Source organism: Callospermophilus lateralis, unplaced genomic scaffold (genome assembly GCF_048772815.1).
Source record: "Callospermophilus lateralis isolate mCalLat2 unplaced genomic scaffold, mCalLat2.hap1 Scaffold_64, whole genome shotgun sequence".
In the NCBI taxonomy this organism is placed as follows: domain Eukaryota; kingdom Metazoa; phylum Chordata; class Mammalia; order Rodentia; family Sciuridae; genus Callospermophilus; species Callospermophilus lateralis.
In genome coordinates, this window is record NW_027514767.1 from 964,767 (window position 1) to 992,700 (window position 27,934).

General features: G+C 39.6%; 1 pseudogene; it reads right to left on the reverse strand.

Moving 5' to 3' along the window:
• Positions 1-13,093: 13,093 nt before the first annotated feature.
• LOC143388567 (TATA box-binding protein-associated factor RNA polymerase I subunit A-like) lies at positions 13,094-26,022 on the reverse strand (annotated as a pseudogene).
• Positions 26,023-27,934: the final 1,912 nt, after the last annotated feature.

Sequence of the window (27,934 nt, forward strand, 5' to 3'; positions counted from 1 at the left end):
CTTTTTCCTTCCTGCCTTCTTCAGTGCATCTTTTCTCATTCATTATGCTAAAATTAGGCATTATGTTGTCTAACGCCGGCTTCCTGAGCTCTTCTGAAGGTAGTTTGGTGTGTGGAAAACTGCCAAATCAGTTTCTCTGTGAGGAGGTGATCTCTGGAGTGTCTCTGTAGCCACCATCTTCCTCCCAATCCCATCTTTCCTTTCAACAGTGACATGCAATCTTGTGTCCATCAAATTAGGCTGTTGAGATGAAGTGTTAGTTTGGATGTCACTGTTGTCCCAGCAATTTAAAGGTGTGACATCAGCTGACCCATCCAGACAGAAGAACTAGTTTTTGGGGATCTGATGATGGATGGCATCTCTTTAGACGCTGACAGAGGAAATCACAGAGAGCAGGTGGTTTCTCCATGAGGCCAGAGACTCCAGGGATCTTTTAATAAAAAGCATAATAACTGGATTATCAATAAGGGTATATTTAATAATAAAAATCACATTGAGGATAATATTTCTTTTGTGATAATCCAGAAAATATTCCGTGCCGTAATTCAGAAGAGGTGCTTTTCACTATGTAGGTAGCATTATATTCTATGTGACTCTATCAGTTCCTCATTTTTCTTTGAGGGCTTTGGATGTAGTTTAATGATAAAGTGAGGCCCTGAGTTCAGTCCCCAGCATATACAGAAAAGAATTATGTTTAAGAAAAGACCCAATAGCTCAGCTTTCAATGTGCACCTGGCAGTGAAGATTCTAGAAGGGAATGATTAGTCTGGTTATTGCCTAATAAAGAAAAAGGTGAAAATCTAGTGCAAAGCAATTTAAAATGTGTTGTAAAATGTCTGCAGACCTAACAATACAGGCAAGTGAATGGGCAAAAGATACAGAATATGGGGCTGATTGAGAAAATACTGAGAATCTGAAATATGCCAGCATTATATAATAGGACCTGACAAAAATATGGTTTCAGGTTTTTAAAAAAGAATGATTATGATGAATATTTGGGCATTTTAAAAAAAGAACTTTTCCAATTTATCATAGTGTAATTAGTTCTTTAAATGCCACATAAAATAGCTTCTCCTAAAAAAGTCTATAATGACCATCGCACTTTGGATTATAAATGCACCCCGCCCAACCTCTTGGTCCCCAGCTGATGGAACAAGGAGATGGGTCCTAGTTGGAAGAAGTAGTTCATTTCGAGTGTACACCTGAAGAGAACACTGAGACCCTGACTTCTTGATCTCACTTTCTGTGCTTCCTGGCCACCAGGAGCCATGTGCTTCTGCCGTGATGCACTGCCTGGTGATAGGCCCAAAAAGCAACAAGACCAAGTGACTGTGGGCTAAACCGCTGACATCATGAGCCAAAATAAACATTTCCTCCTTTGAAGTTGTTTGTCTCAGGTGTTTGGTCATGGTGACAGAAAGCTAACAGGGAACATATCTAAAGTTACAATGAACTCCAAAGGAGGCTGTGTAAATTTAGTCATAGAAATGCAAATATTGACTCTCTTTCTGGAAACTTCAGTACACTCCAAAAATAATCTTACATGGTAAAAGGGTGATTCACAGCTAGAGGATGCACCCCTCGATGGACGGAGATCTGCTTTCATATGATCATTCTCCCTCAACGTGTAATTGCTGTGAGGAAAGAGACGCTCCTCTGTGTTTTTAGGTATTGAGTTCTGAATCCATCGAGAGAGATAATGGAGCTGGTCGGACAAATGTAAAATGTCGTCATCATTATAGAGGCTAGGGTGAAGGATGTGGCTTAGGTGAACAGCCACAGTGGACTTCCCATGTACAAACCCCAGTGGTGGAGAGGCTTTGGCTCCTGTGTATAGGCCCGAGTGAGAAAACCACAGGCCTCCTATACCCGAGGAGACTTACTGCTGAGCTTCCTTTCACATGGCCAACAGCAAAACAGCATGTGCTCCCCACATGAAGGCTGATCCCAAGGAAGAGGAGTCAGAATGAATTTCAAAGGCTGCAGTTCCTTTCCATCTAAGTCCCTGGGGACATACTAGAGGCCAGGGTGTTAACTAATGGGCAGGAAATGAGACAGGAAGGGAATAGATGCTCTACCTCAGTGCTGTTGAATGGTAGAGCCATGGGCACCCATTCATGCTCCACAAATGCTTGATTGTGGTGGCATTCTGCCATGCCTTTCTATCTTTCTTTTTCTTTAATGGTGATTAGAAAAAAACATATTACATAAAATTTATTGTCTTAATCATGTTTAAGTATGCAGCCCAGTAGTAGTAAATGTATGCACATGGCTACACAGCAGATCTAGAACTTTTTCATCTTGCAACACTGAACTCTATTCCACTCTGCACCACTTTCCTCTCTTCACTCTCTCCAGCTCTTGACCATCCGTTCCACTTTGTTTCTATAGTTTTGACTACTTCAGATACTTCTTGTGAGTGAATCAGTACAGTATTTGCCCGTTGTTGACTGGCTTATTTAGCTTGCATATGTCAGGTTTGAGGTTCGTTCCTGTTGTAGATATAACAGGATTAACTTTTACAAAGCTTGCCTTTTCCATGTGGGTAGATCCCACACTTTATCCACTAATTTCTTGGTAGACATTTGAATTGTCTACTTCTTGAATATTATGAATAATGCTGCAAAAGAGCATGGATGTACAATTATAATTATCTCTTTTTTAAAATTTTTTGGTTATGTATTCAGAAGTAGAATCGTGGAATCATATGATGATTCTACTTTTGATTTTGGGGGAAATTTCCTTAATGTTTATTCCCACCAATAATGCACATGGGTTCCAGTTTCCCCACCACCTCACTGTTGCTTGTTATTTTCTACTTAATAGTGGTCACGCTCACGGGTGTGAGATAGCTCATTGTGACTTTGATTTTCATTTCTCTGATGATCTATGACGTTCAGAATGTTTTCATACATTTGTTGGATATTTGTGTATTTTCTTTGTCTATTCAGTTGCCTTTTGTTGTTGTTGTCGTTTGATTTTGTTTTGCTTTTGTGTTTTGAATTTGTCTGTTTTTTTTTCCCAGTGCTGGGGATAGAACCCAGGGCTTGGGCCTGCTAGACAGGCACTCTACCACTGAACTCCACCCTAGCGCTAAATGCCTATTTTTTAAATCAGGTTATCTGATATTCTTTTGTTGTTTTTGTTGAGTTGTAGAAGTTTTTTAGATATGTTTGATGTTAACCTCTTGTCAGATATGTGTATTGAGAGTACTTTCTCCCCATAAGTCAGGTGTTCACTCTGTTGATTGTTCCTTTGACAACTCTTTTAATGCTATTAGCACCCAACATTTTCACAACTAAGGAATCCTTTGGCTTATTTTTCCTCCCATCACCCTCACATTTTGAAAGAAGTCTGTCTTCCAAATATTTATTAAGTCATAATTCATTTAAAAGAGTCAAAATGATATTGCACATTTCCTCATATTAAAACTGTGACAAGCTAATGAAACTGCCAAATTCCTTTGTTTATATCTGTACTTACGTCATTCACTGTGCCAGTAACTTGATGGGTCAAAATAGAAAGAAATGAAAAGGAAAGGTGATATCCTACCATTTAAATCCCATTATCTCTAAAATATCATTTTGCAGTGACTAGTGGATTCGATTGTTATTCATCTTTCTTTTCTGATGAATGCTTAAGTTACTTGAAATAGGTTTTCTTTACCATAAATGTCTGTAGATCTTTTTTGAAACAGAATAATTCTTTGTTTTATTAAAATAAATTTAAACCATGAGAATATATATAGTAGAATAAACTTCCAGTGATCACTTGTCACCTCACACTATTTATTTATTTGTCTATCTTCACAGTGCTGGAGGTTGAACCCAAGACCTCATGTGTTAGGGTCTGTAAACAAGTCAAAATGGCACCTGGCATTTTGCCAGAGGAAGTGGTTTGAGAAGTAACGCCATCGAGCCATTAAGTGTGGAGATTCCTTATTGGTTGACTGCTGTATCTACTTTATGTTAATTAAGATAAGCTGTGTGGAATGTATATATACCCCTCCTGTCCTACAATAAACGGCTCCCACTCCTGCTGTATCAATGTACACAAGTTGCTCGTCACCCCCCCACCCCGGTAATTTTGCTGCAGCTGGACTGTGGCACTCATGCATGCTAGACAAGCACTCTACCACTGAGCACACCACAGCTCCATCTGTTATTAATCACTCAGTGTATGTCACACCCAGTTGTGAAATGTGGGGGAAAAAATACACCAATTGGCATAGCTCTTACTCCCAAGGGTCTTGGTCTTATTCCCTAGGCAAGAACACACCTAAACCACCAGTGGCAGAAAAATTAAATAAGAGCATTGCTTATTTATTTACTTGCCATGGAATCTGAAAGAAGCCTGCTGTAGAAATTCTTTGCAAAATTCAATAAGTTTGTATTCTCAAAATCTATTATGAACTGGCATTATACTAGAATTAAACAGTATACTCTTGGGATATCATTAGACTGAGAAGACAAATTATTGGCTCATCGTCTATACTTAAATCATGTCTTCTGCTCAGCCTGTGGATTACACTGTCAGAATAATGTGCTTTGGTTTGTATAGACTTACAATGTTGATGAGACTGTGAGAACAGAAATGAGAAATGGTAGTTTAGTAGATATTTTTTATTACCAAAGAGACAAGATGAGTCAAGCCTACAGAAAGCTTCATCATCATCTTTTCCAATAAAAGTCCATTTTCACATTGAGGATATGAGTGATATTAAGAGCTCAGAATGGAACCAACACAAGGAAAGGGATCAGGTATTTAGTATTTAAAATTAAATTATTATGTTGTAATTCTACAACATGTACAACCAGTAGAATGAGAAGTTATGCTTCATTTATGTATGATGTGTCAAATGCATTTTATTGTCATGTGTAACTAATTAGAACAAATTAAAAAAGAAAAAATTAAAGTATTAAAAAATTAAATGCCTATTAGAGATTATCTGTTTTCAAGAAAGAACAATTTTATTTTACTTAACTAATTCCACAAATTCTGTATTGTTAAAAGAAGAAAAGGAGATGTTTGTGAGACATACTTCCCTAGTCAGAGCTCATTTGTCTTCTCTTCAGTAGAGGGTAAAGGTCTATGCATGTGAAATGACACTCTTAGCTGTTGGGGTTCGAGTGTGCAGAGTTTAGCTCCCTCAGGCCTGACACTTTGCAAGAGCTGTGGCTGTGATTTAGGTCAGCTGAGGCCCTGAATTTAGCAAGACTGTGTCTCAAAATAAAAAAATAAAAAGGGCTGGGGATGTGGCTCAGTGGTTAAGAGCCCCTGGGTTCAATCCTTGGTCCAAAAAAGAAAAGCCCAACTTCTGACACCACATGGCTATCCCAGAGTTAATTCTAGAGGAAACAACAAGAGGTGGTGCTTTAGGTGAAAGAGTACAGCCCAGGGGCAGTGCCACCCAAGTGGCTGACTTCTGCACCAGGCTAGGTGATAATTCCTGCCTGGACTCTGAGGGGCTCAGAAAATCTCTCTTTGCAGCATGCAGGGAGTTGGGGTGGCCAGTGCACTTTTGAATTGTGGCAGCAGCAAGGGACATGAATGCCCAGCAGGGTCTCAGATAAAAGGCCGGTCTGGACTTTTGTCACATTGTTAGAGTACACCTTCCTCATGGCCACTTCTTTCAGCTCTCTCCCTGCACTCCTAAACACCCTCTTCCCATAAAGTCTGTTTGCAGCCTGTACACATCAGGTTTCCAGACTGAACTCAACTCACGCGATGCCTCCCAGAAATGTGGATTTTGGCTACTGATGAGCCTGGAGAAGCAGAAACTCTGAGTCATTGCTTGTCAGCAGCTTGAAGCTCTCTCAGTCCAGTTCTGGAGTGTTGGGCAGCCAGTACCCCACAGAGAGCCCCATAATCTTTGCCACCGTTACCATCACACCAGAGACCCCCTTGGCACAAAGTACCCAGCTAAGCAAGGGCTGGACCCCAGCAGATGCCAAAGCTTCCCTCTCTCACATACTCTGGAAGTGTCACAGTTGTGCTGTGGCCAGCTCTCTGATCATTGCAGAGAGGACATGGACAGCAGCGGTTCTGAGAGCTCCATGAAAAATACCTCTCTTATTCTTTTGGCTCCTGGGGAAGAGCCCCAGAGGGAGAGCTCTGAGGAACCTGTGCAAGCAAAACTCAGCACACCTGTGCCTCAGTGTACAGAGCACATTGCTATCTGGCAAGGCACCTAGCAGGCAGGTAATCTCTAAAAGGCTGAGTGTCCAAAGTACCCTTCCACTAGGACTCGCCAGCAGCCCAGCACCCTTTACCGCTGGGATTGGAAGGCACATTGCCAAGCTGGCTCCATTGTTTCCCCTCAGGTTTACACTCAGGCCTACCTGGCAAAGGATGTCTTTAATGTAACCTCCACACAGCTCATGGCCCTTCAGATCGAAATAGTTCATGATTACCCAGTACCGAGCTGTGATGCGGTTGTCCTTGCGCCGGTCACAGCAGCCAAAGGACTCATAGTCGGAGCAAAACTCAAGATGCAGGGGAGGCCGAAAGGGAGGCCCATAATCCAGGCACTGGGGGTGTCCCTGCAGCAAGCCTATCTGGCCCACGAATGTGAGACAGAGACAGACAGTGCCGGGAGAGAGCCTGGGGACCCAGGAACACTGACCATGATGCAAATCGGGCTTGGGCTTTCTCAGCATTTTGGCCTTGGGCACACTCCGGCTGTGGTTTGCTCAGGTTGACTTCAATGCTCTGACCACGTTCCCTCCCTCTCTTCCTCCTTGCTCCTCAACCCCCTTTCTCTTTCTTCCTTCTACCCCCATCCCCACCCCTAGTTCCAAGAAGTGGTTTCTGAGCAGTGTCCCTCCTGTGGGCTGGTGGCCAAGCGTCCCTTGTGGAAGGAAAAGGAAGTTGTTCCTACCTCCTCCATCCCACCTAAACATGAAGCTTGTGCTACTCTCAAGCCAGCACTGAGTCGTTGAGCCAAATGGTGCAACAGTGTCAACAGCAGAGGGGCCTGATTCCTTAAAACTGCACAGAATTCTGCAGAGCAGGCTGGAAAATCCACACTTGTTTACTATTTCTTCACAGGCCAAGTGGCCCAGAGTCGCTGTGAGAACACCACATTACTGAGTCCCAGACAGCAGACTCTGAAGGCAGACTTCCAGGGCTCCTGTGGTGCTGAAGGGCACTGTGGGGACTCAAGTGTGGGTGGGGGAAGACGGAGGGGAGCTTTGTGGAAGCCAGGGTGCCCTATGGCCCCTGGGGTCCGATAAGGTGTGTATGTGGATGGGAAGAAGGAAGGACATGTCGTGAGTCTTGCATCTGCAGCAAGGGGTGAGGAAAGAGAAGACAGTAAAGGAAGAGGAGGGTGTCTTAGTCAAATCAAGCTGCTGTACCAAATATCACAGGGTAATTTATAAATGACATTTTAAATCTCATGGTTCAGGAGACTGGGAAGTTTAAGATGGAGGACAAGTTTTGGTGTTTGATGAGGGCCTTATTACTTGTTGATGACACTGTTTGTTGCATCTTCATGACATCACATGGCAGAAGGGTCAGAGTGAAACAAACCAACTCTCAAGCCCCCTTACAGAAGCCCTAATTGAATCCTAAAGGCATCACCTTTGTGTGTGTGTGTGTGTGTGTGTGTGTGTGTGTTGGAGATTGAGCCCAAGGCCTTAGCATGCTAGGCACTCACTCTAACAGAGCTACACCCTTGGCTGCTATAGTTTGTTTGTTTGTTTGTTTTTCTTCCCAGGTACCAGGGATAGAACCCAGGGATGCTCTGAGCTACATGCCCAGCACCCTGCCCTCCCCATCTTTTGAGACAGTCTCACTATGTTGCCAAGTCTCACTTCAAAATTTCCATTCTCCTGCTTCAGCCTCCCAAGTTGCTGGAAGTTATAGGTGTGCATTACCAAGCCCATCTTATAGTTTAGACCCTGAATGTCCTCTTAAGGTCCATGTGTTAAAGTCTTGGTTCTTGACTCATTGTGCCACTGGAAGATAGTAGAACCTCTTGGAGGTGGAGGAAGTTAGGTCACTGAGAACGTGTCCTTGAAAGGGATAGTGGACCCAGGCTCCCCAACCAACCATGGATTGAAACCTCTACAACTGTGAACCAAAATAAACCTTTCCTTTTTATTAAACTGATTACCTCAGGTGATTGTGACAGTAACGGAAAGCTGAATAACACACCAGCCTAAGGCCCTGCCTCTGAATATTAACACGCTGGCAAATTAGTTTCAGTATATTAATTTTGAGAGACACATTAAGACACAGGAGTGTGACCCAAAAAGGACTGTTTGGGATAATTTTACCAGGAAGCACAGGATGTTTGGGCTATTTTTGCCAAGTCTATACCAGCTTTAGGGGTACTCCTCCTCACTTAGTGTAAGTTCCAACACCACTTAAGAATGTGTTTTGCTCTGTACATGTCCCTTACACATAACAGGCCTTTGGAAATTCTTCTTGAATGAGTAGACAAATAGCCACAAAACCAGAGGCACAAATAGAGACACAGGTCCATGGGGACATCTGGTTCCCTGAGCTTACTCTTTATTTTCCATGTTTCCAGTTCACTTTGCAATTTCCTTTCTTGCAAAAGCTTACCTTTGAAATGCAAGTTTTTAATTTTTTTTATTTCTTACATACATGACAATAGTGGAATGCATTACAATCATAATTATCCATTCAAAGCACAATTTTTCGTAACTCTGTATATAAAGTATGTTCACGCCAAATTATGCCATTATACATGAACTCTTATTTTTTTGCATTACAATTCTTAATACACCTTTATACCACAATTTATCATATCTCTGTATGTGTATAAGGTATGTTGACACACCAAACTCACATCTTCATACATGTATTTTGTATAATGATGACCCTCTCCTTCCACCATCCATGCTATTCCCCTTCTCCCTCCCCTTCTCTCCCACCCCTATTCCCTATCTAGAGGTAATTTTCCTCCCTTGCTCTCCCTCCCAACCTCATTTTGAGTCACCCTTCTTATATCAGAGAAGACATTTGGCATTTGTTTTTTGGGGGGATTGGCTAACTTCACTTAGCATAATCTGCTCTAATGCAATCCATTTCCCTGCAAATGCCATGATCTTATTCTTATTTTTAGTGCTGAGTAATATTCCATTGTGTATAAATGCCACATTTTTTTTATCCACTCATCCACTGAAGGACATCTAGGTTGGCACCACAGTTTAGCTATGGTGAATTGTGCTGCTATAAACATTGATGTGACTGTGTCCCTGTAGGGTGCTGTTTTTAGGTCCTTTGGGTATAGTGCAAGAAAAGGAATAGCTGGGTCAAATGGTGGTTCCATTCCCAGCTTTCCAAGGAATCTCCATACTGCTTTCCAAATTGGCTGCCCTAATTTGCAGTCCCACCAGCAGTGTATGAGTATACCTTTCCCAGTGCATCCTCGCCAGCACTTCTTGTTGTTTGTCTTGGTTCCAATGTGTTGCTACAGAGGGTACCCCACCTGGCTTCCACTCACACGCAGCCTTTGCCAGGATGTCAAGAGGGAAGCATGAGCCTCAACCTAGCCAAGTCTACATTACAGTGCTCTCAATTATGACAGCCCAAGCAGCATTTAAAATCCAAATCTTTATAACCAAGGAAAAAGGAGGGAGTACTCAGAATGATTGTCAATACAGCTCTGTACTGTTCAATATCAGACCTAGTTGAGTGCTCCTTCTTATTTGTGGTTCTAAGGATGGCACTCAGGCCTCACGCACACTAGGCATGTGCTTTACCTAAGCTACATCCCAAAACCCTGCTTTTTAAAATATAATAAGGCATCCATGATTGACTAGTGATGGTGCAGTTTCCACTGGGTTGTTTGCCCAAAGGTCAGATAATTCATTGCTTTGTAAACCTTAGCACAAAGAGTAAGCTGGACTAAGTCAAGTGAGTTCACAGCCACTGTGACCTTTTGAGAAAGGAGGCAACACCTGACCCAGAATTATGTAAGAATGAATGAATGCATTCTTTCCTTCCATAAAGAACTGAGAGTATCTTTGACATTTGTCTCAGTTTTCCTTTTGCCATGAAAATATGGATATCACATTGATTGGGGCAAAAACTCCCTGCAAGACTAGCAAGTGAAGGTCAGCTGGCAGGAGCTCATGGGATGTAATGACAGTATGAGCTTCTAAAACATTGTATTTCATATGGAGCTACATTTCAGATAGAATTACATAATGCATATGATTGTAACATAATTACACAATAACTAAATTTGCAGTAGATATTGTTTCAATTTAACAAATATATATTCTTGTGTGCAAAGTTATTATACTAGAAGAGGAATGTTTAATGGAAAATTGATAAGCAACTTTTATGCTGAGAAGGCTAAAAGTGACCCTACCCCCAAATATAAACAGATTATACTAAGATAACAGTAAGGAACAAATTGCTATTCAGAATCCAAGGAAAGAGATGACAACAGGCTGGAAGGGAACAAGAAAATCTTCTACCTGAAGGTGAAGTACAGGTAGGAAAAAACAGAAAACATTTTTAACTTGAGTGTTAGGTGAACTTACTCTAAGTCTGGAACTAAAAACTAGAACCAGACTGAATCACCTCAGATCTCACTCTGAAGCATACTTTTTTAAAAAATCATTATTTTTAATTGCTAGGGCTGCCCTAACGAAGAACCACAAATTGGGTGGCCTAAACAATAGAAATTACCTCTCAGTTCTGGAGACTCAATGTCTGAGATGAAGGTGTCAACAAGGTTGGTTCCAGACCTTTCTCCAAGCTTCTGATGGTTTGTGTTGCATTTCATGACTTGGAGATACCCAATCTGTGGCTTCATGTTGGGATGGTATTCTCCCAGTGTCAATCCCCTTCTCTTTTTTCCCCCCCTTTAGTTGTAGTTGGACACAATACCTTTATTTTATTTATATTTATGTAGTGCTGAGGATGGAATCCAGTGCCTCACACATCCTAGGCCAACTCTGAGCTAAAACCCAAGCCCCAATTTTTAACTTTTGATAAGGATACCAGTCATCCTGGATTAGGACCCACCATAATATCTGCATTTTAACTTCCATTATTCCTGTAAAGACTGTCTCCAAATAAGGTCATATTCTAAGATACAGGCTAAGGTTGCAGGGGGAGTGGTGATCTGATATAGGAGCATGTGGGGACACAAAATGGGAAGCCTACCAATCCCTTGGGAAAGTAAGAATAGTTTTTGCTTGAGCCAATGGCCTCTGGGTTATGAATCCCTTTCTATTCTTTTTCTGGCTACCCAGCTGGGCAGGTAGTAAAAAGTGACTTACCTAGGAGGTGATACAGATAGCACCAGTGTGATCTTCAGAATCATACTAATTAGGTTAGCAACCTTGCGCTAACACCTACTAGCTGTGACCTTGGCAAAGTTACTCGCATCTCCACGGGCTCCATTCACCTCCTTGGTAAAATAGGAATAACTCATAGAAATGTAGTGGTGTTATGATGAAATGTAAAGTCCATAGTGCTTCATAAATTTTGGCCATTGTTATTATTCACAGAACTGGCTTTACCTTCAGTGGACCTAAATAATTTCCACAAGGGTTGACTCATACTGCTTTTATCAAAAAATCAGATATGAACATGCTAAAAAAATTCTAGGAAAGCTTTGTGTGAAAACCAAGAACTATATCTACTCACCTCACATTCTGAACCTCCATTCTGTAGCCATTTTACAGATTTTGATAAAGGTTTCAGGGAGTAGATAGATGCTCTGGCTATCTTGGCCTTTGTTTTGAGATTTTGAACACATTATCTGGGAATTTCATTCCTCTAGTGGTAGTCTTTCATATACAGAACTCCTACACAACCCAATCACCCACTCCCAGCAGTAAAGTTAGACCTAATTATGTGGTGGCTTTAGCTTGATTTGTTATGGCCCTTTTGGAATACCTACTTGTTTTGTGTGTACCTTGTAAGGCTGGATATTTATTGATAGAAGTGTTTTTATCAAGTGCAAAATAATACTGAACTATAAATTGACAAAGCATAATTTATCCCCCAATTTTCTTGCAGATGCTTTGAGTGAGATAAAGTACAGATAGAAAAGAACAGAAAATGTTTTTAACTTGAGTATTAAGTAACCTTCATAAAAAGTACAATGGGAAAAATGTGTGGCTTGTCATCTAAATATTAGGCTTACTGTAAAGTTAGTGAGCTTTCATGGAACTCAGTTACTGGTTATCTGAACACAAAATGCATAAAAGGCAGACATTTATGAAGCACTTTCTTGAACCCCCGAACAACTATCACAACATGCTATCAGGCCCAGCTTGTGTTCTCAAAAAATTGCCCCTGGGCTTAACTGTGTGATGCTGGGTTACTATTTCACTGGTAAGGAGTCTTCCACCAGGCAAATGCTTACTGCTGCATTCTAGTTTCCAAGAAAGGAGAGAGGACACCTGTGTTCTGAAACATCTAAGACTGATGTGCTAGGCAATAACAAAACCTAATAGCCTTTTTAAATTATGCAAGTGCCAGTTGAAACAGCCAATTCCCACTACCTCTTTGATCCAAATTACTCCTTCATGGTAGAAGGTTCTTTTTCTCTCTGGCAGAAAAATTCTCAACCCTAAATTTCCATGTCTTAATACAAAAAAAAAAGAGTCACTTCCTAAAATCCATCTCTCTTTCCAAAATTCAACAGAACTCATCACTAATATTTTTCTTCATCGTGGTAAATCTAACATGGGTAAATTTAGAGTCTAAAAATACAAAAATTCATTTTGCACCACTAGTTGTATTTTATTACATAACAGCAAGAGGCAAGTTATCTGCAAATAATAACTGCTACAGAGCTATATTCTCTAATTAAACATATTTATTTTTTCACTTGGAGAATCATTCCATAAAAAACATTTTATTTTAAATTACAAAAAAAAAATATGTCTGTGTATATATATTTACATGGAACAAAGGCAGCGGCATTATTTTTCTAGTTATAACTTACAGTAAAAGGAAATACAAAAATACTTTCTATAGTCATAAATACTTTCTATAGTCATACTTTCTTAAACTATCAAATAAATACATTTAGTAACAATCTACTGCTACTACAGTGTGGCTACAACTGTGAAATAACTAAAATTTAATATCAGACTCCTGGATTTACAATACTGTATTTATTCACTGATTTCTTCATCCACTTAATTTTCTTCTTTAACACTTGATGATCTTGTTTTAAAATATACCAAAAATATCTACAACCTAAAAAATAAAATGAGCAAAAAATTATAATACTTATCATCCAAATTTTTAAAGTACATGTGTATAGTTTGAAATTTTTGCTTCAACTCTATATATACCAGTATGGCCCACACATATTCTAAGAGCTGCCACCAATAAAATGTATTACTTCACAAAGATGTTTTTGATCCATTATAATTAAGGCATATATTTTAGCTTTTTTCCTTCTCTTTCCCCAAACCCTATAGTGATATACACATTATTATGTATATTCGTACATTAAAGGAATATTCTCCAAGATCAAATTAGTACTACTTCCCTCTCAACTTTAGCTTCTAAGTCAGCAAAAGAGGCATTATCAGAGTCAGAAAAAGGTAAACAAACTACAAAATACACCTCCTTTGTAAATCCACTAGAGAGCTTAACTAGCAAAGCAACCAAATAGCTGAATTTCAACCAGAAAAGGTCCCTCCACAGAGCGAGGGGCCCATCTGGTTTCTCATACAGAATGGGGAGAAAGCTAGCATACCCCATTCTAAGCACAAAGCAAAAGCAGACCACAACCAGAATTTGAGTACTGTGGTGTAATGATGATAACCAGAACAAGAGGGAAAAAAGGCTCAGCTTTTGAATAGATTCACTCTCTCCACACTAACACCCAGACAGGAGATATGTGCCCATTTTCAGGCATAACAACACCTGATATTCCTGGACAACTTCAGAATTCATAAAGCCCTTTGATGTGATGTTCACTTGATATTTCACAAAGGACAATCCCAGTGTCCAAATTCCTTTGGACAATCCCAAAGGTTAATTGCTTGACCTAAGTCACATGACAAGTAGAGAATGAGAAAGTTAGTCCAGGTCTTTGGACTCCAAATTCATAAAGTAGAAGAAGATAACAAGTGAACTGAAGAATCTCTTTAGGACACCTTAAACTCCCTAGCAAAATATATCTTACTAGTTGTCATCAAACACATCATTTCTGTACATTTTGTAGCAGTTTCATTTCAGTACTGGCTAACTTTAATATTTCAGTGGTACAAAGCCGGTACGAGTTTTATTGGCCAAAATATTCCATAAAGAAACAATCAATTTCTCATTCCTTTTAAGAAGACTATTTGACAAATTAATGGGAGGCATTCTTAAGGAGAATTTTTCTCCTTACAAGAACATTTAAGTGTATATAATACAGATCTATTAAAGAACAATGAGGTATGAAAGAACATTCTTGATTAGTAGACAGTTTCAGTAAACCTATGCAACAAAGCCAAGCAGTCAGTGATTGTGAAACAGTCTTGCATAGTGCATCTTAATGCCCCCGACAACACCCAAGTCAGAGCATGAGAAATAATCACAATCAACAACATGAAAGCACTGTTTCTAACCCTAGGGGATTCCTTATAAGCACATTACCAGTTCCCAACTCATGATCCACTCTTTATTTTTGTTGTTGTTGTTTAAGGGGGTACTGTTGATTGAATGCAGGAATATTCAACCACTGAGCCAGATACTCATCACTCATCCCTATTTTTGTATTTTATTTAGAGACAAGGCCTCACTGAGTTGCTTAGTGTCTCGCTTTTGCCGAGGAGGGCTTTGAACTTGCAATCCTCCTGTCTCAGCCTCCAGAGCCATTGGGACTATAGGCATGCACGCCCAGCTCAACAATTATTTCTTGAGCATCCAGAATCCTTATGGACCACATTAGATAAGTCTACAATCAAAGAATGGTCATATTCAAAAGATAAAATTAAAAGAAATAAAAAATGTACCTTTTCCTAGCAGTATTCCAGCTACAAAAGCTTTCTCACAGGTCAAATCTGTATCTTCCTTCCAATCACTTTTTGCCCAAAAGTAGCTGAAGTGAAAGGTTGGCCACCAGCTTTTCCTGGAATTCCATTCTTCTTGAACCCATGCAAGACGATTCCTAAAAACAAAAATGTCAAAAGGGAAGGTCAGTGATGGGGACAAATCTGTACATTAGAATTTGATTTTAGCTATAGGAAGCTATTTCCAGACTAACATCAGCAATAACATAAAATCAAAATCTTTTTAATTCTCTTTGATCTCCACATACTAATTTCCTCTTAACTAAATAGCCAGTTCATTACAGTAAAGTGATGCAGTGATTCTGAAGTAAATTTTTTTAAAATTTCAGATATTCCATTTACTATTGATCTTGAGCAGGTTGCTTAACCTCTCTGATTCTCAATTTCCTTTAGGATAAAAATGATACTTATTTCATGACATTGTTATTAGGACTAAACTAGTCCAGAAGCAGGTTTCACATAAAGCTCCTTTTACAATATCTGGTACACAGCAAATGTTCAATAAATGCTATCATAATTATTTAAAAGTTACTTTAAAACCTTAAATTATATGCTACCAAAATTTAATTAAAATGACATTATTATAAAATACATAAATACATGGATCTCACAACTGAAGAGCAATGCTAAATGTTCATCAATAATTTGAGGATATACTTATTTAGCACCTGTATGTCTCCTGTGGCAAAACTTCTAGAAATTTAAAAAGCAAACATTATGTTTCTTGGCTTTCAAAAGCCCTATGGTAGCGGGGTGTGGTGACGCACCCCTATAATCCCAGCGGCTCAGAGGCTGAGGCAGGAGGATAGCAATAAGCAACTGGATGAAAGACTTTGTCTCTAAATAATATACAGAATAGGACTGAGGATGTGGTTCAGTGGTCAAGTGCCCCCTGAGTTTAATCCCTGGCAAACCCCTCCCCTGCAAAAAAAAAAAAAGCCCTATGGTTTAGCAGGGGTTTAAACAGTCCTTTATATTTGAAAGGAGTTTACATTGAGAGTACCATCTGAATGCTTGCCCACCCTCCACAAAAATTCATGTTAAAACCTAATCACGGGCTGGGGTTGGGCTCAGAGTTAGAGTGTTTGCCTAGCATGCGTGGGGCACTGGGTTCGATCCTTAGCACCACATAAAAATAAAGATATTGTGTACACCTATAACTAAAAAAATAATAAATATAAAAAAAAAACCTAATCACCACTGGAAATAATTAGGACATGAGGAGATGAATCATGACCTAAATTAGTGATCTTTTAAGAGAAGCCCCAGGCAATTGCCTTGCTCCCTTCCACCATAGAAGGAACCCTCTATGAACTGAGAATCTTGTTCTTTATCAGACAATGAATCTGCTGGTACCTTCACTTTGGACTTCCTAGCCTCCAGAACTTGTGAAAATAAATTTGTTATGTAAAAGCCACCCAAATTATGATATTTTGTTACAGAAACCCAAATAGACTAAGATATACATTTTTCCCCCAAGATCAGTTTAAGTCTGAAACAAGTTTCCACTTACCCTGGGTACCTTATACAACTAAAATTAATATATAAACAATTTTGTGATATCCTTTATTCTGCCAAAAAATAGGTAAACTTTTACATATCCAGCTCACAATGGACTTACAAGATGTAGTATTTGATAGTACACAGTATCTGGAAAGAATTGTTGTATGTTAAGTTTGTGACTTTGCATTTTCTAGCTTCTGACATTCAGAAGAAAAGAGCTGAAGAAATCCAAAAGTACAAGCAAATAAATGCTGTGTTTATTACTCACTCCATTAAGAGCTGTCTCAGATATCTAGCCAAATACTTCCATGCAGTTATGTTCTTAGTGCATCCAGCAAAATCCAGGACTCCAAACAATACTTTCAACCCCAATTTACGGAGTTCTTCTTTTTCTGCAACATTCATAACAGTTCAGGTTTAAATAAGGTATTGATTGAAGAAGTGCATAAAGCTAAAAAGGTATGTACAGCTGATCAAAATGAATTATGTAAGCCTTCTAGTTTGGTTAATGGTTTAAAACAATTCATTATGCTCATATTCCTGAAATAAATCAGAAGAACGCTCAATAATATCAAACATGCTAATGAGGTCCAAGTGTTCAGTTTGATCCCTATATTGATTATATGCACTAATTCATATACTATGGAGAACATGAGTTAAAGTCCCTTCCCTATTTTCCCATCTTTGGAACTTCTCTTTCCTTAGGTAAAAAACCGATGCAATCTTTGCACCGATTTATTTGGATTAGTGGACTGATTTTCATTTAAGAAGCATGTTATTTTCTATACTGAAGCCCAGGAGGCATTAAAACAAAGTGAAATTACATAACTTGAAGGCAATTTTCTTTTTCCAATTGGGAACTGATGTTCTATAGCAGGAGTAGTCAAACTTCTGTAAAGGGTCAGATAATAAATATTCTAGATATACTAGTCTCTATTACAACCACTAGTTCTGCCATTATGGTGCAAAAGCAGCTATAGAAAATACATAAATAAATAAGTTCTAATGGAACTTGATTTACAAATACATGCATGAGGTCAATTTGGCCACTGGGACATAGTTGGTTAATTCCTTGACTATAGCTTATCTGTACAAAGAGGCATAAAACAAAAACTTGTTTACTTGATTTTCTAAGTAACAAATGGAATTCTAACATCAGTCTATGTGAGGGTACAATCTGATACAAATTCTGGAAAAAAAAATCTTGTAATTTATACAAAGACATTTCTCAAATTTCAGCTTATGTTCAAATAAAGCTCTCATTGGTTAATATACTCTCAGTAAGTTATTCAAGGATTTAAAAGATATTTTGCTTTGATCCAATTTTAACTTGGGTATAAAAAGTATTCTCTGTAAAGAATTTTTTAAAATAAAAATGCTGCTAACATGATAGACAAGATTATCGGAGAAAACAGATGGGGAGAATTCTTAATTTGCATCTTATACATAGCTACAATATTTACCACACTTAAAATAATTTATTTTCAGAAGCAAGGACTGGGGGCAGGGGGGGCGGAGAAATCACACAGAAAATACCAATCAGAAGAGATCACAGATTAAAAGTTTTATATACACATTACATATAAGATATTGTGAAATGCCTTTATATAATACATAAAACAAAAATTCAAAAAGGGGCAACAATTTGGGAGACTGGATTTAGGAACACAGTACCCTAAAGTTATTTGGGTAAACAATTTAACAATTTTTTTAAAGTATTTATTTTTTGTTTTAGGTGGATACAATATCTTTTTTTATGTGGTGCTGAGGATTAATCCCAGTGCCTCACACATGCTAGGCAAGCACTCTATCATTTGAGCCACAACCCCAGCCCACAATTTAACAATTCTTCTACACAACAGGAACAAATTTAAAGGTTTTCCTCTCTGAAAACAAGGACTATTTTTATGAATATACAAAACCCCAAAATTTTAAATTTTTCTCATTTCAATACACATAATACTAAACAAATTCATTGTCTACTTTCCAAAGTACTTTGAACTTAAAATGAAATAATTCCCCCCAAAAAAATAGTTTGTTAACTTCTCTTAATGATTTGTAAAAAATCAATCAACCAGGTTCAATAATAAAGATCAACATACCAGTATCAGAGAATATTATTAAAACTTGGTTCCTACCAAAATCACATTGGTTACGGCTCAAGTCACTTAGTTTTAACTTTTTAATTGAAATATATGTACTAGAAAGGTTTAAGTCCTATGACATTGAATAAATCATCACAAAATTTAACACACCCAGGTGACCAGTACTCAGATCAAATAAAAGACCATCAGAATTATAAAATTTCTCCATCAGAAAGATTCCTAGGAAAACTGGAAATGAAACCACCATTTGACCCAGCTATATCCCACTCTGGTTTATACCCTGCCTTTTCCAAGACTCCGATTACAGTATACTATAGAGACACAGTCACATCAATGTTTATAGTAGCACAATTCACAATTAGCTACATTGTGGAACCAAGCTAAATGCCCTTCAGTAGATGAATGGATAAAGAAAATGTGGTATACACACACACACACACACACACACACACACACACACACAATGGAATATCACTCAGCATTAAGAGAGAATAAAATCATGGCATTTTCAGGTAAATGGATGGAGTTGGAGAACATCATGCTAAGTGAAGTAAGCCAATCTCAGAAAAACAAATGCCAAATGTTTTCTTTGATATGAGGATGTTGATCCACAATAGGAAGAGGTGGGGGGAGCATGGGAGGAATGGAGGGACTTTAGATAGGGCAAGGGGAGGGGAAGGAAAGGGAGGGAGTATGGGGATAAAAAAGGCAGAGGGATAAGATGGACATCATTACCCTAAGTACATGTATGAAGACACAAATGGTGTGACTCTACTTTGTGTACAACCAGAGACATGAAAATCCTGCTTTATATGTGTAATATGAATTAAAATGCATTCTGCTGTCATATATAACAAAATAAATAAATATATTTTTTTAAAAAATTTCTCCATCAACTTTAGAAAATTCTTAGCCATTAACTGTTCAAATACATATATATTTTTATTATTATTTGTTTTTGTCCCATTTTCTGCCTCCTCCAAAACTCCAATTAAAGGTATCAGACGTTTCCACCAAGTCCCCAATACAATCTTTTTTTTTTTAATTTTTATTTTTTAGTGTTTTTAGTTATAGGTTGGCACAATGTCTTTATTTTATATTTATGTGGTGCTGAAAATTGAACCCAGTGCCTCATTTATGCTAGGCAAGCACTCTACCACAGAGCCACAAACCCAGCCCCCAATACAATCTTTTTTGCACTCTCCACCCTTTTTGCTCTGTCCTTTAGGCTGCATTTTCTACACATTACACTAACCCTCTCTTTTGTCATACCCAATCTGCTATTAAACCCAACAATTTGAGCTCTTAGATCCCAATACTGTACTTCTCAAAAGGAAAACAGCATTTCTCCCTAAGTCTATCTTGTCTTAAGAATAAATGTTCACCCTATTGATTTCCTAATCGACTTTTAAAAGAAGACTAACAGATAAGAATTTCTGTTAGTCATCTGTATAGGCTGAAAAGAACCTTTCTTCTTTCTCCTCTAAAACAGCAGATTAAAAACTGACCACTAAATATATAAAGGACTACTATAGGAGATGGGGGTGCAGTTTACAGCACCCGTAGTCTATCTGAGGCCCTGTGCTTAATCCTGACACACAAATTTCTACAATTCAATACTCCAAAACCAAACAATCCAATTCAAAAAAGGGCAAAGGACTTGAATACTTGGAATAGACATCTCTACAAAGATGATAAATGGCCATAAAAAGATGTCCTAGCATCACAAGCCATTATTATGAGACACCACACTACTGGAATACAATACTACTAGAATAGCTACTATCAAAATGAAAAAAAGTTAAGAGTTGGCAACAATGTAGAAAAACTGAAAACCTCATGTATTGCTGGTAGAAATGTAAAACAGACATAACTAAAATGACTACAACCCCCCAAAAATATAGAATATCAAACAATATCGAACATTGGACAGGATGTAGAGAAGCTGAACTCTGAAACATAGATGGTGGGAATGTTAATGGTACAATCAATCACTTCAAAAAACAGCTGATGGTTTCTTAAGAAGTTAAATATCTATTTTCCTTACTCAGCAATTACACAGCTACCCAAGAAAAACAAAAATATATGTGCACTCACAGAAATACACGAATGTTCTTAGCAACATTATTCATAACAGTCAAAAAGCCAAATGTTCATCAAAAATTTAATGTATAAAAATGAAGTATTACTCAGCATTAATAAATTGCTAAAACAACATCATAGCAAAAACTCAATAACATGCTGAGTAAGAGCAGCCAGACACCCCCCACAAACAAAAAAAAGTATAAAACTAAGATTACATTCATATGAAAATCCAGAAAAGATAAAATTAATCCATGATTTCAAAAAGCAGACCAGTGACTGCCTGAAGGCAGGAATATGTGGGTAATGGGTTGTGAAATAAAGAACTTTTGGGAGTGACAGCAATGCTTTATATCATATTATTATGAAAGTGACATGGATATATGTTAAAACATATCCAAGCATATGCTTGCAATAAGTACACTTACTATATATAAGTTAAATTTCAATTGTTGATTTTAAAAAAAAATGCAGAATTCTCCAACCAGAGTGGCAAAGGGTTTCTAAAACACAGATCCTCTCTCCTCAGTAGAATTAGAGTGTCTTCTTAGAGCCTGAAGAGGGAGCAACTTTCTCTGTATACCTTAGCATACTATTCATACAATGTCATTTTCTAAGAGTGCTATAATATAAAAAGTTAGAAAACAATAACCTCGAAATGTTTGAACATAAACCTCCAAAACTGTTCAAATAGTGAAATAAAAAATCTATACCTTAAGCACACTTAACAGTTTCGCTCTTGGTGCCTTTTCCTTCTTTAGAAAATTGTATAAGTATATATGGGCATTCGGATTTGATGGGAACTTTTCATCATAAGCATAATTAGTAAGTATCTTTCAGGCTTCATCTTGATCACCATAGAATTCCAACATCTATATAAAATAAGTTATAATATCTTAGCTGAATTTTAAAAGATACAAAAGATAATACACAACTTCATTGCTGAGTACAAAATTGACAAAGAGTACCACAGAAGGAACATGCTTCCACTAGCATATATGTTACATCATCTATGAAAAAAAATCACCTTAAAATAGAGGACTATAAAGTTCATTTTTCCTTGTGCTATTTTGTTACTGAAAAAAAAAATAGTAATTTCAACATAAGAACTATTCCTATAAGAAATTCATGTCCTCAAAGCGAGAATATATATAATTTGAGGGTGGGGGGACAGGGATTGAACTCAGGGGAACTCGACCACTGAGACACATCCCCATCCCTATTTTGTATTTTATTTAGAGACAGGGTCTCACCTGTCTCTGCTTCACACCTCACTTTTGCTGAGGCTGCTTTGAACTTGTGATCCTCCTGCCTCAGCCTCCCCAGCTGCTGGAATTACAGGAGTGTAATCCCACCTCACCCAGCTTAATAGCAAAAATATTAATGACTAAAATATGATGCTTACTAACCTCAGTGCCCCATTTATAACTTCAGTCACAAAAGAGTGCATAACAATTATAGCTTCTTCCATTTTGTTTCCATCTTTTCATGTTCAGCACTTTAAGTACTCAAACTTTCAAAGAATGATTTATTTTGAAAGTTTATTCCAATTGTTCAGTATCAAAGCCCTCTGACAAATGACTTTTTTAAAAAATATATTTTTTAAAAAGTATTTTACACAATACCATTATTTTATATATTTACTATTTTTTTTAAATGTGGTGCTGAGGATCGAACCCAGTACCTCACACATGCTGAGCAAGCACTCTACCACGGAGCTATAACCACTGCCCACAAATGGCCTTTTTACAATGACTGTGAGATGATAGAGGATCTTCATAAACTTTCTAAAAGCCATTATTCTTCATCTCATATATTGTGACCTAGTTTCAGATTTTTTTGTTCACTTCTTTTTATATCCCACCAAATCATAAAAGATCTTTCAGCTTTTAAGCTCAACAAGAATAATACAGAACAGACACTTACAATTATATTGTTATTTACTTTGTAGATATTTGGCTATCTTTCAGGTTTCATCTTGATCACCATTTGGTGATCAGTCATTTGGTGAAGGCCCAGACAGTTTATCCAGTAATGAAAAAAAAAGTAACATCAACAGCTTATTAATAAACAAAATGCCAGGTGCAGTGATGCACACCAGCAATCCCAGCAGCTTGGGAGGCTGAGGCAGGACAGAGTTCAAAGCCAGCCTCAGCAAAAGCGAGGTGTTAGCAATTCAGTGAGACCCTGTCTCTAAATACAAAAAAGAACTGGGGATGTGGCTCAGTGGTTAAGTGTCCCTGAGTTCAATCCCTGGTACCTGCCACCACCTCCTCCCCACAAGAAAACCCAAATTATTTAGACCAAGAAAGAAATATGCCATACTCTTTTTCTATTTATTTAGTTAGATTTACAATTTTTCCATTAAATTTCCTCCTGATCAATAAAGATAATTAGGCATGCAATCTCTGCATAGGCTTAAGACAAAAATAAAAACAATACAATTTTATGAAAAGTCTACTTACCTCTACATAACTCTTCACAAAAGGGTCCCAAACTCCAGGAGTTTTAATCAATCCACAAATATTTACAGATGTCTTCCAGCTGTCACTGAGCATACTTTGGGTTGCTGAACTGTATGCATAATCATTCTCATCTGACCGAAGATAAAAAATTTTTAAAAGTCATTTGGTGAAGGCCCAGAGTTCAATCCCCAGCATCACAAAAAAACAAAAAAAAAAAAAAAAAAGAGAGAAAAGTTGTTTAGTATTGAGAACTTCTGTTAAGACAATAGTAAACTGAGCTATTGTTAAAAGAATAATACATCATGCTCAAGTGGGATCTATTCTAGGAATGCAAGGTTGGCTTAACAACTGAAAATCTATTAATGTAAATAAAGATCTACTGATCTAAACCATATCAGTAGACCAAAGAACAAAAACCACATGATCATCTTGTGACCATCGACAATCTAGGAACTTTTCACAATCTGATTAAACAGTGTCTATGAAAAACCCACAGTAAACATGAAATTTAATAGTGAAAGATTGGATGCTTTTTTCCCTAAAATCAAGAAGAAGATAAGAATGTCCCCTCTCACTATTTCTATTCATTATACTGGAGGTTTTAGCTAGGGCTTACAGCAAATTATAGAAAAGACATCTAGACTGAAAAGGAAAACTATATTTTCTGTCTAGAAAATTCTAAAATTCCATTAAAAATTTATTAGAATTAATAAATGAATTCATCAATGTTGCCAGGTACAAGATTAATACAATAAATGAATTTACAATGAAGAAGCAAAAAATAAAATTAGGAAAACAATGCCATTTGTAAAAGCATCAAAAACTAAAAATAAAAGGTGTAAGTTTTAAAAAAGAGATGAAAAGTTCCATCTGAAAAGTAATATTGTTGAAACAAATTTCAAAAGACCCAAATAAATATAAAGACACCTCAGATACATAGGTTGGAAGACTACTATTGTTAAACTAGTCTACAGAGACCTATAATTTCTATCAAAAGCACAGGTAATCTTTTTGTATAAATGGACAAGCTAACTATAATTTATATGAAAATCCCAGGGACTGAGAATAGAATAAAAAATTTTTAAAAAGTACAAAGTTGGAAGATTCATACCATGACTTTACAAATCCATTACAAAGCTACAGTAAGCAAGACAGTATGATATAGGTGTAAGGACGAAAATACATAGATCAATGACAGAAAACTGAGTGTACAGGAACAACACCTTCATGTTTATGGTATCTGATTTTCAAGAAGGGTACCGAGACAATTCAGTAAGAAAATACTTGTTTTCAACAACTATGTTGGCACAACTGGACATTCACATGCATAATAATTTAGTTAGATTGTTTCCTAACTCATATCACACACAAGAATTAACTCAAAATAGATTAAAGACCTAAATGCTAGAGTTAAAATTATAAAACTCTTATAAGTGAAAATCTCTGTGTCCTTTAAGTGGGCAATGGTTTCTTGGATATGCCAACAAAACCACAAGCAACAAAAGCAAAAACACATAATTGGACTTCATCAAAAAAAAAAAAAAAAATTGTGTTTCAAAGGACATCAGCAAGAAAGTAAAAAGACAACCTACAGAATAGGACAAAATATCTCCTATTAAGAGATTTCTATTAAGTCTATCTATTAAGAGACTTCTGTCTAGAATATATAAAGAACTCATGACCCATTAAATAATGGTTTAATCAAAGTATATGCAAAAGATATAAATATAAATTTCTCCAAAGGCATACAAATGGCTCACAGGCACATGAAAAGAGCTCAACATAATTAGTCCCTATAGAAATTCAAATCAAAACCACAGATACCATGGACTTTAGTACCCTTCCTTTGATAATGGTGGTAATTTAAAATAGTGCAGCGAATTTTCAAGAAAGGGGTACTGCTGGTCGGCATGTTTTCGGTTGGTGCCCAGCACCTGAGGCTGCGCGGAGCGTGAGTGGCGCTCCTCCAGCCCCAGGGCTGCACCTGGCGAGGCCTCGCACCAGGGAGGGGCCGGCAGGCCGAGCAGCCCCCGAGCGCGGGCGGCAAGGGTACCCTTGCACTCCCCAGGGTGCTACCTCCAAGCATCACCAACGTGAGCCAAGGGGCGACACGGGAAACCGCAGGACCCGCCCACCCCGGGGAGGGCCCGGCCTCGCTGTCGTGTTCCTGGCAGGAAGACGTCCCCGCCCCCGCGGGGGGGGGGGGTGGGTTTGGCTCCAGGCACACAAAGGGGAATGTTCGCCTCCTGGTCCTGGCGAAAACCGGCTGTCTACCCGCCCTCCAGCTCCTGACCCTCCGACCCAAAAGCGCTGGGTCAGTGCCCCAAGTGGGGAGGCCACGGGCCAGTCGGAGACGCGCTGCCCAGCACGCGGCCCCAGGGTCTGGGGCACTCACCAGCCTCGGGCACCTTCCGAGGCGGGTGCCTGGGACCCAGACCCCTAAGCGACCCAAAACCCGGTGGCACCGTGGTCACGCGCGGCATCTTGGGAGGGCCCCCGCCAGAAGCCATCGAGGCCCCACCAGCCGCAGCGGAAGCGGGCGCGCGGTGTCCCGCCGCGCTTTCGTCATGTTGCTGTGCACCTCCAGCTAACACGAAAACAATGTGGGTCTCCTGAGCACTGCAGCTCCCACGGCGGCAGCGCGTCGGAAAGTGAAAAGGAAGGCCTACCTATTTTCAAGCGGCTGAAACGGTTCCTGGCCCCTGCGAATCTGCTACTACCCTTGCCAGAAATGCGGCCCTCCTGCCGGAAGTCGGGCTTCCTCCATTTTGTGGCCCGCCATGGCGGCGGTGTTAAAGTTGTGGCCAGGATGCGGTGCCTTTGACTGAGGGGGTAAGCCAGGCAAGCCATCGGGAACGTCGCGGGGAGCAGCAGAGGACCGGCCAGGACACCGGGGACCTGTCATGTATGGCGTGGGCAGGGGCCGATCCAAGCCCGAGAGGAAAGGCGGCACGAAGGAGGAGGCTGGGCCAGGTGGCGCCAGCGGCGGGGGCAGTCGACTGGAGCTGACTGGAGCTGCTGGTGTTCGGCTATGCCTGCAAGCTGTTCTGGGACGGCAAGTGGGCCCTGGCCCAGGAGCAATGACAACACCTCATCCCCTGGATGGGGGACCACAAGCTCCTGATCGACAGGTCGGTAGCACCCCCCACCTGCCGCCCCTGCGGCCCTCCCCTCCCCCGCGGCTGGTCCGCCTGGCGCTGACGTGGGGTCCTGGCCTCCGGGGGGCCGGTATCGCGTCGTCGCCGGTATCGCGTCGCCCACCCCAGGGGTCCGGCTGAAGCCGGTGTCACAGCCGTCGCCGAAGGGATCCTCTCTGCCGCGACGCGCGCCCCGAGGCGGCCGCCGGCCAGGACGCGCGGTGGAGCCGTGGGGTCAGTGGCACTCGGCGCCATGCAGCGGCCACCTGGAGCGCGCTTTGTTCGCGATGCCGCCTCGGACCCTCGGACCCCCGCGAGTTAGCCTGCGGCCTCCCTGGCCAGCAGGACCCGGGCGCCATGAGCCCTCCCAGGCGGTGGGCGAGGCCCCCGCGCCGCCGACACCCTGCCGCAGCGGCGTCCCTGGGGCTGGGCCGCCGCGGGTTCTCTTCCAGTGTCGCCGCCTGGGCCGGCAGAGGGCCGGCTGGCGGCTGGGTGTGTGTTTGGAAAGGGCGACGTACATGCTGTAGGGTGTTTGCTCCCAGCTCGCTTCCCTCTCCCCGGGGTGCTGGGATGTCCCTGCTGCTCGGGCAACACTACTTCTGGGGCCCAAACTGAAAGGCTAACCATGGAATAGTCTCTCCAAGTGAAGGAAGCCATGTTTGAGACGATTAGAACTGCATTCTGCAAAGCCCTGGAACCTGACTGTAGGGATGACCTCTGAGCTGCCCAGAATGGACACAGTAATGATCAAATAGGCCTTTTTCCGTCCCTGACATTTCCATTTGGAGGTAGAGCTAGGAAACAAGGACTCCGAGAAGGGAGGGTTGCAGATCAGATTGGCTCTAGATCTAATGCTCCACGCTTTGCTCAGACGTGCTGTGCCTTTGAACTGCCATTTCTATGGACTGATGTTGCCTGAGCTCTAGGGCTTGCTTTCCAAAGTGTGACTTGTAATGTGCATTATTAAAGTTCGGTGAGCGCTGGTGTCTCAGCTTTTCATGCAGTTTCCATGTCATTCTGTACATGATTTGACTTAGATCTCTCAAGACTGGTGGAGAGCAAACACTACACATGTAAATGTGTAATATTTTTAAATAATAATTTACATTTGTAAGTTAAGGAGGTTTACATTAAAATAAATCTAATTTTAAATATTAATAAAATGCAATTAAATAAATAAAATAGTGCAGCTATTTTGGAAAACAATCTAGTGCTCCTTCCAAAGGTTAAACATAGTTATATAATCCAGAAATCTCACTCTTAAGAACATATTCAAGAAAAATAAAACTGAACATAAATATTCACAGCAATATTATTCAAAAAGTAGAAACCACCCAAATGTCGATAAATTGATAAACATGGAATGGTTAAATGTGGTATCTCTATACAATGGCATGTTATTCAAAAACAAAAAGGAATGAAATATAGTACTTGCAACCTTAAAATCATTATGCTAAGTGAGCACATATTGTATAGATGGTTCCACTTGCATGAGATTCCCAGAATACATAAATCTCTAAAGACAGAGAGTAGATTAGTGGTTGCCTAGAAGCTTATGAAGAAATGGAGAGTTCAGTGTTTCTTTCTGGGGTGATGAAAATGTTCCAAATTTAATGGTGGTGATG